We start from the raw sequence: 16,837 nt of genomic DNA, 5'->3' as shown, positions 1-16,837 counted from the left end.
AATATTACTGACTTTTCATTTTCCAAATAATAGGTTTAATATTTCTTTAGGTTTTTAAATTAGCTTGAAAAAATGTAGCATATAATCTCTTTGGCCAATGACATACACATTTCGATAGCTAACCATGACATGTTTTTTGGGAATATTTTTTGATCATATTTTGCCAAAAATTGACCAAGTAAGTCCTCGTTAGTATAGTGTGAAGTATCCCCGCCTGACCTGCGGGAGACCGGGGTTTGATTTCTCGACTGGGAGTTTTGAACTTTCAATCTCTTTTTTTGCATGCTGTTTCACTTTGTTTCATTGAGATAACAAAAATGCCTTATCTAAATTAAATCCAGGGTTTATGTCAACTTGAAAAAATCTTGCATGTAAGCTTCATGGCCAGTGCTACAAGTACAATTTGTGAGGTCCCCATGACCTGGTTTTGGGTATATTTATCAAAGTAATAAATAGTGATTCAATACACTGCTTGGTTAGAGCAGGAGAAAAGACTTTAGAGTGCTATGCATTGCAAGAGTAAAATTATGTTGTCAATATTACTGACTTTTCATTTTCCAAATAATAGGTTAAATATTTCTTTAGGGTTTTAAATTAGCTTGAAAAAATGTAGCATATAATCTCTTTGGCCAATGACATACACATTTCGATAGCTAACCATGACATGTTTTTTGGGTATATTTTTTGATCAAATTTTGCCAAAAATTGAGCAAGTAAGTCCTCGTTATTATAGTGGTGACTATCCCTGCCTGTCACGCGGGAGACCGGGGTTCAATTCCCCGACGGGGAGTTTTGAACTTTTAATCTCTTTTATGTGTGCTGTTTCACGTTGTTTCATTGAGATAACAAAAAAAATATCCAAATTGAATCCAGCGTTTATGTCAACTTGAAAAAAAGCTTGCATGTAAGCTTCATGGCCAGTGCTACAAGTACAGTTTGCGAGGTCCCCATGGCCTGGCTTTAGGTATATTTATCAAAGTAATAAATAGTTATTCAATACACTGCTTGGTTAGAGCAGGAGAGTAGACTTTAGAGTGCTATGCATTGCAAGAGTAAAATTATGTTGTCAAAATTACTGACTTTTCATTTGCCAAATATTATGTTAAATATTTCTTTAGGGTTTTAAATTAGCTTGAAAAAATGTAGCATATAATCTCTTTGGCCAATGACATACACATTTCAATAGCTAACCATGACATGTTTTTTGTGTATATTTTTTGATCATATTTTGCCAAAAATTGACCAAGTAAGTCCTCGTTAGTATAGTGTGAAGTATCCCCGCCTGACCTGCGGGAGACCGGGGTTTGATTTCTCGACTGGGAGTTTTGAACTTTCAATCTCTTTTTTTGCATGCTGTTTCACTTTGTTTCATTGAGATAACAAAAATGCCTTATCTAAATTGAATCCAGGGTTTATGTCAACTTGAAAAAATCTTGCATGTAAGCTTCATGGCCAGTGCTACAAGTACAATTTGTGAGGTCACCATGACCTGGTTTTGGATATATTTATCAAAGTAATAAATAGTGATTCAATACACTGCTTGGTTAGAGCAGGAGAAAAGACTTTAGAGTGCTATGCATTGCAAGAGTAAAATTATGTTGTCAATATTACTGACTTTTCATTTTCCAAATAATAGATTAAATATTTCTTTAGGGTTTTAAATTAGCTTGAAAAAATGTAGCATATAATCTCTTTGGCCAATGACATACAAATTTCGATAGCTAACCATGACATGTTTTTTGGGTATATTTTTTGATATTATTTTGCCAAAAATTGACCAAGTAAGTCCTCGTTAGTATAGTGTGAAGTGATTCCGCCTGTCATGCGGGAGGCTGGGGTTCAATTCCCCGACGGTGAGTTTTGAACTTTTAATCTATTTTTTTTGCATGCTGTTTCACTTTGTTTCATTGAGATAACAAAAATGCCTTATCTAAATTAAGTCCAGGGATTATGTCAACTTGAAAAAAATCTTGCAAGTAAGCTTCATGGCCAGTGCTACAAGTAGAATTTACAAGGTCCCCATGACCTGGCTTTAGGTATATTTATCAAAGTAATAAATAGTGATTCAATACACTGCTTGGTTAGAGCAGGAAAAAAGACTTTAGAGTGCTATGCATTGCAAGAGTAAAATTATGTTGTCAAAATTACTGACTTTTCATTTGCCAAATAATAGGTTAAATATTTCTTTAGGGTTTTAAATTAGCTTGAAAAAATGTAGCATATAATCTCTTTGGCCAATGACATACACATTACGATAGCTAACCATGACATGTTTTTTGGGTAGATTTTTTGATCATATTTTGCCAAAAATTGACCAAGTAAGTCCTCGTTAGTATAGTATGAAGTATCCCCGCCTGACCTGCGGGAGACCGGGGTTTGATTTCTCGACTGGGAGTTTTGAACTTTCAATCTCTTTTTTTGCATGCTGTTTCACTTTGTTTCATTGAGATAACAAAAATGCCTTACCTAAATTAAATCCAGGGTTTATGTCAACTTGAAAAAATCTTGCATGTAAGCTTCATGGCCAGTGCTACAAGTACAATTTGTGAGGTCACCATGACCTGGTTTTGGATATATTTATCAAAGTAATAAATAGTGATTCAATACACTGCTTGGTTAGAGCAGGAGAAAAGACTTTAGAGTGCTATGCATTGCAAGAGTAAAATTATGTTGTCAATATTACTGACTTTTCATTTTCCAAATAATAGGTTAAATATTTCTTTCGGGTTTTAAATTAGCTTGAAAAAATGTAGCATATAATCTCTTTGGCCAATGACATACAAATATCGATAGCTAACCATGACATGTTTTTTGGGTATATTTTTTGATATTATTTTGCCAAAAATTGACCAAGTAAGTCCTCGTTAGTATAGTGTAAAGTGATTCCGCCTGTCATGCGGGAGGCTGGGGTTCAATTCCCCGACGGGGAGTTTTGAACTTTTAATCTATTTTTTTTGCATGCTGTTTCACTTTGTTTCATTGAGATAACAAAAATGCCTTATCTAAATTGAATCCAGGGATTATGTCAACTTGAAAAAAATCTTCCATGTAAGCTTCATGGCCAGTACTACAAGTAGAATTTATGAGGTCCCCATGACCTGGCTTTAGGTATATTTATCAAAGTAATAAATAGTGATTCAATACAAAGCTTGGTTAGAGCAGGAGAAAAGACGTTAGAGTGCTATGGATTGCAAGAGTAAAATTATGTTGTCAATATTACTGACTTTTCATTTTTCAAATAATAGGTTAAATATTTCTTTAGGGTTTTAAATTAGCTTGAAAAAATGTAGCATATAATCTCTTTGGCCAATGACATACACATTTCGATAGCTAACCATGACATGTTTTTTGGGAATATTTTTTGATCATATTTTGCCAAAAATTGACCAAGTAAGTCCTCGTTAGTATAGTGTGAAGTATCCCCGCCTGACCTGCGGGAGACCGGGGTTTGATTTCTCGACTGGGAGTTTTGAACTTTCAATCTCTTTTTTTGCATGCTGTTTCACTTTGTTTCATTGAGATAACAAAAATGCCATACCTAAATTAAATCCAGGGTTTATGTCAACTTGAAAAAATCTTGCATGTAAGCTTCATGGCCAGTGCTACAAGTACAATTTGTGAGGTCACCATGACCTGGTTTTGGGTATATTTATCAAAGTAATAAATAGTGATTCAATACACTGCTTGGTTAGAGCAGGAGAAAAGACTTTAGAGTGCTATGCATTGCAAGAGTAAAATTATGTTTTCAATATTACTGACTTTTCATTTTCCAAATACTAGGTTAAATATTTCTTTAGGGTTTTAAATTAGCTTGAAAAAATGTAGCATATAATCTCTTTGGCCAATGACATACAAATTTCGATAGCTAACCATGACATGTTTTTTGGGTATATTTTTTGATATTATTTTGCCAAAAATTGACCATGTAAGTCCTCGTTAGTATAGTGTGAAGTGTTTCCGCCTGTCATGTGGGAGGCTGGGGTTCAATTCCCCGACGGGGAGTTTTGAACTTTTAATCTATTTTTTTTGCATGCTGTTTCAATTTGTTTCATTGAGATAACAAAAATGCCTTATCTAAATTGAATCAAGGGATTATGTCAACTTGAAAAAAATCTTGCATGTAAGCTTCATGGCCAGTGCTACAAGTAGAATTTACGAGGTCCCCATGATCTGGTTTTGGGTATATTTATCAAAGTAATAAATAGTGATTCAATACACTGCTTGGTTAGAGCAGGAGAAAAGACATTAGAGTGCTATGCATTGCAAGAGTAAAATTATGTTGTCAATATTACTGACTTTTCATTTTCCAAATAATAGGTTTAATATTTCTTTAGGGTTTTAAATTAGCTTGAAAAAATGTAGCATATAATCTCTTTGGCCAATGACATACACATTTCGATAGCTAACCATGACATGTTTTTTGGGAATATTTTTTGATCATATTTTGCAAAAAATTGACCAAGTAAGTCCTCGTTAGTATAGTGTGAAGTATCCCCGCCTGACCTGCGGGAGACCGGGGTTTGATTTCTCGACTGGGAGTTTTGAACTTTCAATCTCTTTTTTTGCATGCTGTTTCACTTTGTTTCATTGAGATAACAAAAATGCCTTATCTAAATTAAATCCAGGGTTTATGTCAACTTGAAAAAATCTTGCATGTAAGCTTCATGGCCAGTGCTACAAGTACAATTTGTGAGGTCCCCATGACCTGGTTTTAGGTATATTTATCAAAGTAATAAATAGTGATTCAATACACTGCTTGGTTAGAAAAGGAGAAAAGACTTTAGAGTGCTATGCATTGCAAGAGTAAAATTATGTTGTCAATATTACTGACTTTTCATTTTCCAAATAATAGGTTAAATATTTCTTTAGGGTTTTAAATTAGCTTGAAAAAATGTAGCATATAATCTCTTTGGCCAATGACATACATATTTCGATAGCTAACCATGACATGTTTTTTGGGTATATTTTTTGATCAAATTTTGCCAAAAATTGTGCAAGTAAGTCCTCGTTATTATAGTGGTGACTATCCCTGCCTGTCACGCGGGAGACCGGGGTTCAATTCCCCGACGGGGAGTTTTGAACTTTTAATCTCTTTTATGTGTGCTGTTTCACGTTGTTTCATTGAGATAACAAAAAAAAATATCCAAATTGAATCCAGCGTTTATGTCAACTTGAAAAAAAGCTTGCATGTAAGCTTCATGGCCAGTGCTACAAGTACAGTTTGCGAGGTCCCCATGGCCTGGCTTTAGGTATATTTATCAAAGTAATAAATAGTTATTCAATACACTGCTTGGTTAGAGCAGGAGAATAGACTTTAGAGTGCTATGCATTGCAAGAGTAAAATTATGTTGTCAAAATTACTGACTTTTCATTTGCCAAATATTATGTTAAATATTTCTTTAGGGTTTTAAATTAGCTTGAAAAAATGTAGCATATAATCTCTTTGGCCAATGACATACACATTTCAATAGCTAACCATGACATGTTTTTTGTGTATATTTTTTGATCATATTTTGCCAAAAATTGACCAAGTAAGTCCTCGTTAGTATAGTGTGAAGTATCCCCGCCTGACCTGCGGGAGACCGGGGTTTGATTTCTCGACTGGGAGTTTTGAACTTTCAATCTCTTTTTTTGCATGCTGTTTCACTTTTTTTCATTGAGATAACAAAAATGCCTTATCTAAATTGAATCCAGGGTTTATGTCAACTTGAAAAAATCTTGCATGTAAGCTTCATGGCCAGTGCTACAAGTACAATTTGTGAGGTCACCATGACCTGGTTTTGGATATATTTATCAAAGTAATAAATAGTGATTCAATACACTGCTTGGTTAGAGCAGGAGAAAAGACTTTAGAGTGCTATGCATTGCAAGAGTAAAATTATGTTGTCAATATTACTGACTTTTCATTTGCCAAATAATAGGTTAAATATTTCTTTAGGGTTTTAAATTAGCTTGAAAAAATGTAGCATATAATCTCTTTGGCCAATGACATACAAATTTCGATAGCTAACCATGACATGTTTTTTGGGTGAATTTTTTGATATTATTTTGCCAAAAATTGACCAAGTAAGTCCTCGTTAGTATAGTGTGAAGTGATTCCGCCTGTCATGCGGGAGGCTGGGGTTCAATTCCCCGACGGTGAGTTTTGAACTTTTAATCTATTTTTTTTGCATGCTGTTTCACTTTGTTTCATTGAGATAACAAAAATGCCTTATCTAAATTAAGTCCAGGGATTATGTCAACTTGAAAAAAATCTTGCAAGTAAGCTTCATGGCCAGTGCTACAAGTAGAATTTACAAGGTCCCCATGACCTGGCTTTAGGTATATTTATCAAAGTAATAAATAGTGATTCAATACACTGCTTGGTTAGAGCAGGAAAAAAGACTTTAGAGTGCTATGCATTGCAAGAGTAAAATTATGTTGTCAAAATTACTGACTTTTCATTTGCCAAATAATAGGTTAAATATTTCTTTAGGGTTTTAAATTAGCTTGAAAAAATGTAGCATATAATCTCTTTGGCCAATGACATACACATTACGATAGCTAACCATGACATGTTTTTTGGGTAGATTTTTTGATCATATTTTGCCAAAAATTGACCAAGTAAGTCCTCGTTAGTATAGTATGAAGTATCCCCGCCTGACCTGCGGGAGACCGGGGTTTGATTTCTCGACTGGGAGTTTTGAACTTTCAATCTCTTTTTTTGCATGCTGTTTCACTTTGTTTCATTGAGATAACAAAAATGCCTTACCTAAATTAAATCCAGGGTTTATGTCAACTTGAAAAAATCTTGCATGTAAGCTTCATGGCCAGTGCTACAAGTACAATTTGTGAGGTCACCATGACCTGGTTTTGGATATATTTATCAAAGTAATAAATAGTGATTCAATACACTGCTTGGTTAGAGCAGGAGAAAAGACTTTAGAGTGCTATGCATTGCAAGAGTAAAATTATGTTGTCAATATTACTGACTTTTCATTTTCCAAATAATAGGTTAAATATTTCTTTCGGGTTTTAAATTAGCTTGAAAAAATGTAGCATATAATCTCTTTGGCCAATGACATACAAATATCGATAGCTAACCATGACATGTTTTTTGGGTATATTTTTTTATATTATTTTGCCAAAAATTGACCAAGTAAGTCCTCGTTAGTATAGTGTAAAGTGATTCCGCCTGTCATGCGGGAGGCTGGGGTTCAATTCCCCGACGGGGAGTTTTGAACTTTTAATCTATTTTTTTTGCATGCTGTTTCACTTTGTTTCATTGAGATAACAAAAATTCCTTATCTAAATTGAATCCAGGGATTATGTCAACTTGAAAAAAATCTTCCATGTAAGCTTCATGGCCAGTACTACAAGTAGAATTTATGAGGTCCCCATGACCTGGCTTTAGGTATATTTATCAAAGTAATAAATAGTGATTCAATACAAAGCTTGGTTAGAGCAGGAGAAAAGACGTTAGAGTGCTATGGATTGCAAGAGTAAAATTATGTTGTCAATATTACTGACTTTTCATTTTTCAAATAATAGGTTAAATATTTCTTTAGGGTTTTAAATTAGCTTGAAAAAATGTAGCATATAATCTCTTTGGCCAATGACATACACATTTCGATAGCTAACCATGACATGTTTTTTGGGAATATTTTTTGATCATATTTTGCCAAAAATTGACCAAGTAAGTCCTCGTTAGTATAGTGTGAAGTATCCCCGCCTGACCTGCGGGAGACCGGGGTTTGATTTCTCGACTGGGAGTTTTGAACTTTCAATCTCTTTTTTTGCATGCTGTTTCACTTTGTTTCATTGAGATAACAAAAATGCCATACCTAAATTAAATCCAGGGTTTATGTCAACTTGAAAAAATCTTGCATGTAAGCTTCATGGCCAGTGCTACAAGTACAATTTGTGAGGTCACCATGACCTGGTTTTGGGTATATTTATCAAAGTAATAAATAGTGATTCAATACACTGCTTGGTTAGAGCAGGAGAAAAGACTTTAGAGTGCTATGCATTGCAAGAGTAAAATTATGTTTTCAATATTACTGACTTTTCATTTTCCAAATACTAGGTTAAATATTTCTTTAGGGTTTTAAATTAGCTTGAAAAAATGTAGCATATAATCTCTTTGGCCAATGACATACAAATTTCGATAGCTAACCATGACATGTTTTTTGGGTATATTTTTTGATATTATTTTGCCAAAATTGACCATGTAAGTCCTCGTTAGTATAGTGTGAAGTGTTTCCGCCTGTCATGTGGGAGGCTGGGGTTCAATTCCCCGACGGGGAGTTTTGAACTTTTAATCTATTTTTTTTGCATGCTGTTTCAATTTGTTTCATTGAGATAACAAAAATGCCTTATCTAAATTGAATCAAGGGATTATGTCAACTTGAAAAAAATCTTGCATGTAAGCTTCATGGCCAGTGCTACAAGTAGAATTTACGAGGTCCCCATGATCTGGTTTTGGGTATATTTATCAAAGTAATAAATAGTGATTCAATACACTGCTTGGTTAGAGCAGGAGAAAAGACATTAGAGTGCTATGCATTGCAAGAGTAAAATTATGTTGTCAATATTACTGACTTTTCATTTTCCAAATAATAGGTTTAATATTTCTTTAGGGTTTTAAATTAGCTTGAAAAAATGTAGCATATAATCTCTTTGGCCAATGACATACACATTTCGATAGCTAACCATGACATGTTTTTTGGGAATATTTTTTGATCATATTTTGCCAAAAATTGACCAAGTAAGTCCTCGTTAGTATAGTGTGAAGTATCCCCGCCTGACCTGCGGGAGACCGGGGTTTGATTTCTCGACTGGGAGTTTTGAACTTTCAATCTCTTTTTTTGCATGCTGTTTCACTTTGTTTCATTGAGATAACAAAAATGCCTTATCTAAATTAAATCCAGGGTTTATGTCAACTTGAAAAAATCTTGCATGTAAGCTTCATGGCCAGTGCTACAAGTACAATTTGTGAGGTCCCCATGACCTGGTTTTGGGTATATTTATCAAAGTAATAAATAGTGATTCAATACACTGCTTGGTTAGAAAAGGAGAAAAGACTTTAGAGTGCTATGCATTGCAAGAGTAAAATTATGTTGTCAATATTACTGACTTTTCATTTTCCAAATAATAGGTTAAATATTTCTTTAGGGTTTTAAATTAGCTTGAAAAAATGTAGCATATAATCTCTTTGGCCAATGACATACATATTTCGATAGCTAACCATGACATGTTTTTTGGGTATATTTTTTGATCAAATTTTGCCAAAAATTGAGCAAGTAAGTCCTCGTTATTATAGTGGTGACTATGACTGCCTGTCACGCGGGAGACCGGGGTTCAATTCCCCGACGGGGAGTTTTGAACTTTTAATCTCTTTTATGTGTGCTGTTTCACGTTGTTTCATTGAGATAACAAAAAAAAATATCCAAATTGAATCCAGCGTTTATGTCAACTTGAAAAAAAGCTTGCATGTAAGCTTCATGGCCAGTGCTACAAGTACAGTTTGCGAGGTCCCCATGGCCTGGCTTTAGGTATATTTATCAAAGTAATCAATAGTTATTCAATACACTGCTTGGTTAGAGCAGGAGAATAGACTTTAGAGTGCTATGCATTGCAAGAGTAAAATTATGTTGTCAAAATTACTGACTTTTCATTTGCCAAATATTATGTTAAATATTTCTTTAGGGTTTTAAATTAGCTTGAAAAAATGTAGCATATAATCTCTTTGGCCAATGACATACACATTTCAATAGCTAACCATGACATGTTTTTTGTGTATATTTTTTGATCATATTTTGCCAAAAATTGACCAAGTAAGTCCTCGTTAGTATAGTGTGAAGTATCCCCGCCTGACCTGCGGGAGACCGGGGTTTGATTTCTCGACTGGGAGTTTTGAACTTTCAATCTCTTTTTTTGCATGCTGTTTCACTTTGTTTCATTGAGATAACAAAAATGCCTTATCTAAATTGAATCCAGGGTTTATGTCAACTTGAAAAAATCTTGCATGTAAGCTTCATGGCCAGTGCTACAAGTACAATTTGTGAGGTCACCATGACCTGGTTTTGGATATATTTATCAAAGTAATAAATAGTGATTCAATACACTGCTTGGTTAGAGCAGGAGAAAAGACTTTAGAGTGCTATGCATTGCAAGAGTAAAATTATGTTGTCAATATTACTGACTTTTCATTTGCCAAATAATAGGTTAAATATTTCTTTAGGGTTTTAAATTAGCTTGAAAAAATGTAGCATATAATCTCTTTGGCCAATGACATACAAATTTCGATAGCTAACCATGACATGTTATTTGGGTGAATTTTTTGATATTAGTTTGCCATTAATTGACCAAGTAAGTCCTCATTAGTATAGTATGAAGTGTTTCCGATTGTCATGCGGGAGGCTGGGGTTCAATTTCCCGACGGGGAGTTTTGAACTTTTAATCTATTTTTTTTGCATGCTGTTTCACTTTGTTTCATTGAGATAACAAAAATGCCTTATCTAAATTAAGTCCAGGGATTATGTCAACTTGAAAAAAATCTTGCAAGTAAGCTTCATGGCCAGTGCTACAAGTAGAATTTACAAGGTCCCCATGACCTGGCTTTAGGTATATTTATCAAAGTAATAAATAGTGATTCAATACACTGCTTGGTTAGAGCAGGAAAAAAGACTTTAGAGTGCTATGCATTGCAAGAGTAAAATTATGTTGTCAAAATTACTGACTTTTCATTTGCCAAATAATAGGTTAAATATTTCTTTAGGGTTTTAAATTAGCTTGAAAAAATGTAGCATATAATCTCTTTGGCCAATGACATACACATTACGATAGCTAACCATGACATGTTTTTTGGGTAGATTTTTTGATCATATTTTGCCAAAAATTGACCAAGTAAGTCCTCGTTAGTATAGTATGAAGTATCCCCGCCTGACCTGCGGGAGACCGGGGTTTGATTTCTAGACTGGGAGTTTTGAACTTTCAATCTCTTTTTTTGCATGCTGTTTCACTTTGTTTCATTGAGATAACAAAAATGCCTTACCTAAATTAAATCCAGGGTTTATGTCAACTTGAAAAAATCTTGCATGTAAGCTTCATGGCCAGTGCTACAAGTACAATTTGTGAGGTCACCATGACCTGGTTTTGGATATATTTATCAAAGTAATAAATAGTGATTCAATACACTGCTTGGTTAGAGCAGGAGAAAAGACTTTAGAGTGCTATGCATTGCAAGAGTAAAATTATGTTGTCAATATTACTGACTTTTCATTTTCCAAATAATAGGTTAAATATTTCTTTCGGGTTTTAAATTAGCTTGAAAAAATGTAGCATATAATCTCTTTGGCCAATGACATACAAATTTCGATAGCTAACCATGACATGTTTTTTGGGTATATTTTTTGATATTATTTTGCCAAAAATTGACCAAGTAAGTCCTCGTTAGTATAGTGTAAAGTGATTCCGCCTGTCATGCGGGAGGCTGGGGTTCAATTCCCCGACGGGGAGTTTTGAACTTTTAATCTATTTTTTTTGCATGCTGTTTCACTTTGTTTCATTGAGATAACAAAAATGCCTTATCTAAATTGAATCCAGGGATTATGTCAACTTGAAAAAAATCTTCCATGTAAGCTTCATGGCCAGTACTACAAGTAGAATTTATGAGGTCCCCATGACCTGGCTTTAGGTATATTTATCAAAGTAATAAATAGTGATTCAATACAAAGCTTGGTTAGAGCAGGAGAAAAGACGTTAGAGTGCTATGGATTGCAAGAGTAAAATTATGTTGTCAATATTACTGACTTTTCATTTTTCAAATAATAGGTTAAATATTTCTTTAGGGTTTTAAATTAGCTTGAAAAAATGTAGCATATAATCTCTTTGGCCAATGACATACACATTTCGATAGCTAACCATGACATGTTTTTTGGGAATATTTTTTGATCATATTTTGCCAAAAATTGACCAAGTAAGTCCTCGTTAGTATAGTGTGAAGTATCCCCGCCTGACCTGCGGGAGACCGGGGTTTGATTTCTAGACTGGGAGTTTTGAACTTTCAATCTCTTTTTTTGCATGCTGTTTCACTTTGTTTCATTGAGATAACAAAAATGCCATACCTAAATTAAATCCAGGGTTTATGTCAACTTGAAAAAATCTTGCATGTAAGCTTCATGGCCAGTGCTACAAGTACAATTTGTGAGGTCACCATGACCTGGTTTTGGGTATATTTATCAAAGTAATAAATAGTGATTCAATACACTGCTTGGTTAGAGCAGGAGAAAAGACTTTAGAGTGCTATGCATTGCAAGAGTAAAATTATGTTTTCAATATTACTGACTTTTCATTTTCCAAATAATAGGTTAAATATTTCTTTATTGTTTAAAATAAGCTTGAAAAAATGTAGCATATAATCTCTCTGGCCAATGACATACATATTTCGATAGCTAACCATGAAATGTTTTTTGGGTTTATTTTTTAATCAAATTTTGCCAAAAATTGACCAAGTAAGTCCTCGTTAGTATAGTGGTGAGTATCCCCGCCTGTCACGCGGGAGACCGGGGTTCAATTCCCCGACGGGGAGTTTTGAACTTTTAATCTCTTTGCTGTGTGCTGTTTCACGTTGTTTCATTGAGATAACAAAAATGCCTTATCCAAATTGAATCCAGGGTTTATGTCAACTTGAAAAAAATCTTGCATGTAAGTTTCAAGGCCAGTGATACAAGTACAGTTTGCGAGGTCCCCATGACCTGGCTTTAGGTATATTTATCAAAGTAATAAATAGTTATTCAATACACTGCTTGGTTAGAGCAGGAAAAAAGACTTTAGAGTGCTATGCATTGCAAGAGTAAAATTATGTTGTCAAAATTACTGACTTTTCATTTGCCAAATAATAGTTTAAATATTTCTTTAGGGTTTTAAATTAGCTTGAAAAAATGTAGCATATAATCTCTTTGGCCAATGACATACACATTTCGATAGCTAACCATGACATGTTTTTTGGGTATATTTTTTGATCATATTTTGCCAAAAATTGACCAAGTAAGTCCTCGTTAGTATATTATGAAGTATCCCCGCCTGACCTGCGGGAGACCGGGGTTTGATTTCTCGACTGGGAGTTTTGAACTTTCAATCTCTTTTTTTGCATGCTGTTTCACTTTGTTTCATTGAGATAACAAAAATGCCTTACCTAAATTAAATCCAGGTATTATGTCAACTTGAAAAAATCTTGCATGTAGGCTTCATGGCCAGTGCTACAAGTACAATTTGTGAGGTCACCATGACCTGGTTTTGGGTATATTTATCAAAGTAATAAATAGTGATTCAATACACTGCTTGGTTAGAGCAGGAAAAAAGACTTTAGAGTGCTATGCATTGCAAGAGTAAAATTATGTTGTCAAAATTACTGACTTTTCATTTTCCAAATAATAGGTTAAATATTTCTTTAGGGTTTTAAATTAGCTTGAAAAAATGTAGCATATAATCTCTTTGGCCAATGACATACACATTTCGATAGCTAACCATGACATGTTTTTTGGGAATATTTTTTGATCATATTTTGCCAAAAATTGACCAAGTAAGTCCTCGTTAGTATAGTGTGAAGTATCCCCGCCTGACCTGCGGGAGACCGGGGTTTGATTTCTCGACTGGGAGTTTTGAACTTTCAATCTCTTTTTTTGCATGCTGTTTCACTTTGTTTCATTGAGATAACAAAAATGCCTTATCTAAATTAAATCCAGGGTTTATGTCAACTTGAAAAAATCTTGCATGTAAGCTTCATGGCCAGTGCTACAAGTACAATTTGTGAGGTCACCATGACCTGGTTTTGGGTATATTTATCAAAGTAATAAATAGTGATTCAATACACTGCTTGGTTAGAGCAGGAGAAAAAACTTTAGAGTGCTATGCATTGCAAGAGTAAAATTATGTTTTCAATATTACTGACTTTTCATTTTCCAAATACTAGGTTAAATATTTCTTTAGGGTTTTAAATTAGCTTGAAAAAATGTAGCATATAATCTCTTTGGCCAATGACATACAAATTTCGATAGCTAACCATGACATGTTTTTTGGGTATATTTTTTGATATTATTTTGCCAAAAATTGACCAAGTAAGTCCTCGTTAGTATAGTGTGAAGTGTTTCCGCCTGTCATGTGGGTGGCTGGGGTTCAATTCCCAGACAGGGAGTTTTGAACTTTTAATCTATTTTTTTTGCATGCTGTTTCACTTTGTTTCATTGAGATAACAAAAATGCCTTATCTAAATTGAATCCAGGGATTATGTCAACTTGAAAAAAATCTTGCATGTAAGCTTCATGGCCAGTGCTACAAGTAGAATTTACGAGGTTCCCATGACCTGGTTTTGGGTATATTTATCAAAGTAATAAATAGTGATTCAATACACTGCTTGGTTAGAGCAGGAGAAAAGACTTTAGAGTGCTATGCATTGCAAGAGTAAAATTATGTTGTCAATATTACTGACTTTTCATTTTCCAAATAATAGGTTAAATATTTCTTTAGGGTTTTAAATTAGCTTGAAAAAATGTAGCATATAATCTCTTTGGCCAATGACATACACATTTTGATAGCTAACCATGACATGTTTTTTGGGTATATTTTTTGATCAAATTTTGCAAAAAATTGACCAAGTAAGTCCTCGTTAGTATAGTGGTGAGTATCCCTGCCTGTCATGCGGGAGACCGGGGTTCAATTCCCCGACGGGGAGTTTTGAACTTTTAATCTCTTTTATGTGTGCTGTTTCACGTTGTTTCATTGAGATAACAAAAAAAAATATCCAAATTGAATCCATGGTTTATGTCAACTTGAAAAAAAGCTTGCATGTAAGCTTCATGGCCAGTGCTACAAGTACAGTTTGCGAGGACCCCATGGCCTGGCTTTAGGTATATTTATCAAAGTAATAAATAGTTATTCAATACACTGCTTGGTTAGAGCAGGAGAATAGACTTTAGAGTGCTATGCATTGCAAGAGTAAAATTATGTTGTCAAAATTACTGACTTTTCATTTGCCAAATAATAGGTTCAATATTTCTTTAAGGTTTTAAATTAGCTTGAAAAAATGTAGCATATAATCTCTTTGGCCAATGACATACACATTTCGATCGCTAACCATGACATGTTTTTTGGGTTTTTTTTTTTATCATATTTTGCCAAAAATTGACCAAGTAAGTCCTCGTTAGTATAGTGTGAAGTATCCCCGCCTGACCTGCAGAGGACCGGGGTTTGATTTCTCGACGGGGAGTTTTGAACTTTCAATCGCTTTTTTTGCATGCTGTTTCACTTTGTTTCATTGAGATAACAAAAATGCCTTATCTAAATTGAATCCAGGGTTTATGTCAACTTGAAAAAATCTTGCATGTAAGCTTCATGGCCAGTGCTACAAGTAGAATTTACGAGGTCCCCATGACCTGGTTTTGGGTATATTTATCAAAGTAATAAATAGTGATTCAATACACTGCTTGGTTAGAGCAGGAGAAAAGACTTTAGAGTGCTATGCATTGCAAGAGTAAAATTATGTTGTCAATATTACTGACTTTTCATTTTCCAAATAATAGGTTAAATATTTCTTTATTGTTTAAAATAAGCTTGAAAAAATGTAGCATATAATCTCTTTGGCCAATAACATACAAATTTCGATAGCTAACCATGACATGTTTTTTGGGTATATTTTTGATCAAATTTTGCCAAAAATTTACCAAGTAAGTCCTCGTTAGTATAGTGGTGAGTATCCCCGCCTGTCACGTGGGAGACCGGGGTTCAATTCCCCGACGGGGAGTTTTGAACTTTTAATCTCTTTGCTGTGTGCTGTTTCACGTTGTTTCATTGAGATAACAAAAATGTCTTATCCAAATTGAATCCAGGGTTTATGTCAACTTGAAAAAAATCTTGCATGTAAGTTTCATGGCCAGTGCTACAAGTACAGTTTGCGAGGTCCCCATGACCTGGCTTTAGGTATATTTATCAAAGTAATAAATAGTTATTCAATACACTGCTTTGTTAGAGCAGGAAAAAAGACTTTAGAGTGCTATGCATTGCAAGAGTAAAATTATGTTGTCAAAATTACTGACTTTTCATTTGCCAAATAATAGGTTCAATATTTCTTTAGGGTTTTAAATTAGCTGGAAAAAATGTAGCATATAATCTCTTTGGCCAATGACATACACATTTCGATAGCTAACCATGACATGTTTTTTGGGTATATTTTTTGATCATATTTTGCCAAAAATTGACCAAGTAAGTCCTCGTTAGTATAGTATGAAGTATCCCCGCCTGACCTGCGGGAGACCGGGGTTTGATTTCTCGACTGGGAGTTTTGAACTTTCAATCTCTTTTTTTGCATGCTGTTTCACTTTGTTTCATTGAGATAACAAAAATGCCATACCTAAATTAAATCCAGGTATTATGTCAACTTGAAAAAATCTTGCATGTAGGCTTCATGGCCAGTGCTACAAGTACAATTTGTGAGGTCACCATGACCTGGTTTTGGGTATATTTATCAAAGTAATAAATAGTGATTCAATACACTGCTTGGTTAGAGCAGGAGAAAAGACTTTAGAGTGCTATGCATTGCAAGAGTAAAATAATGTTGTCAATATTACTGACTTTTCATTTGCCAAATAATAGGTTAAATATTTCTTTAGGGTTTTAAATTAGCTTTAAAAAAAGTAGCATATAATCTCTTTGGCCAATGACATACAAATTTCGATAGCTAACCATGACATGTTTTTTGGGTATATTTTTTGATCATATTTTGCCAAAAATGGACCAAGTAAGTCCTCGTTAGTATAGTGTGAAGTATTCCCGCCTGACCTGCGGGAGACCGGGGTTTGAT

General features: G+C 34.2%; 3 non-coding genes across 3 annotated transcripts; all 3 read left to right on the top strand.

The window, feature by feature from the left end:
* The first annotated feature begins 12,499 nt into the window (after positions 1 to 12,499).
* On the top strand, positions 12,500 to 12,571 carry TRNAD-GUC (transfer RNA aspartic acid (anticodon GUC)). The gene has a single exon. It is a non-coding gene; the product is annotated as a tRNA-Asp (tRNA).
* Positions 12,572 to 14,641: 2,070 nt separating this feature from the next.
* Positions 14,642 to 14,713, top strand: TRNAD-GUC (transfer RNA aspartic acid (anticodon GUC)). Its single transcript has one exon. It is a non-coding gene; the product is annotated as a tRNA-Asp (tRNA).
* A 996-nt stretch (positions 14,714 to 15,709) lies between these two features.
* On the top strand, positions 15,710 to 15,781 carry TRNAD-GUC (transfer RNA aspartic acid (anticodon GUC)). The gene has a single exon. It is a non-coding gene; the product is annotated as a tRNA-Asp (tRNA).
* The last annotated feature ends 1,056 nt before the right edge of the window (positions 15,782 to 16,837 follow it).

Source organism: Taudactylus pleione, unplaced genomic scaffold, assembly GCF_031769625.1.
Source record: "Taudactylus pleione unplaced genomic scaffold, aTauple2 ptg000117l, whole genome shotgun sequence".
Classification (NCBI taxonomy): domain Eukaryota; kingdom Metazoa; phylum Chordata; class Amphibia; order Anura; family Myobatrachidae; genus Taudactylus; species Taudactylus pleione.
This window is presented reverse-complemented; position numbering and strand designations above follow the sequence as displayed.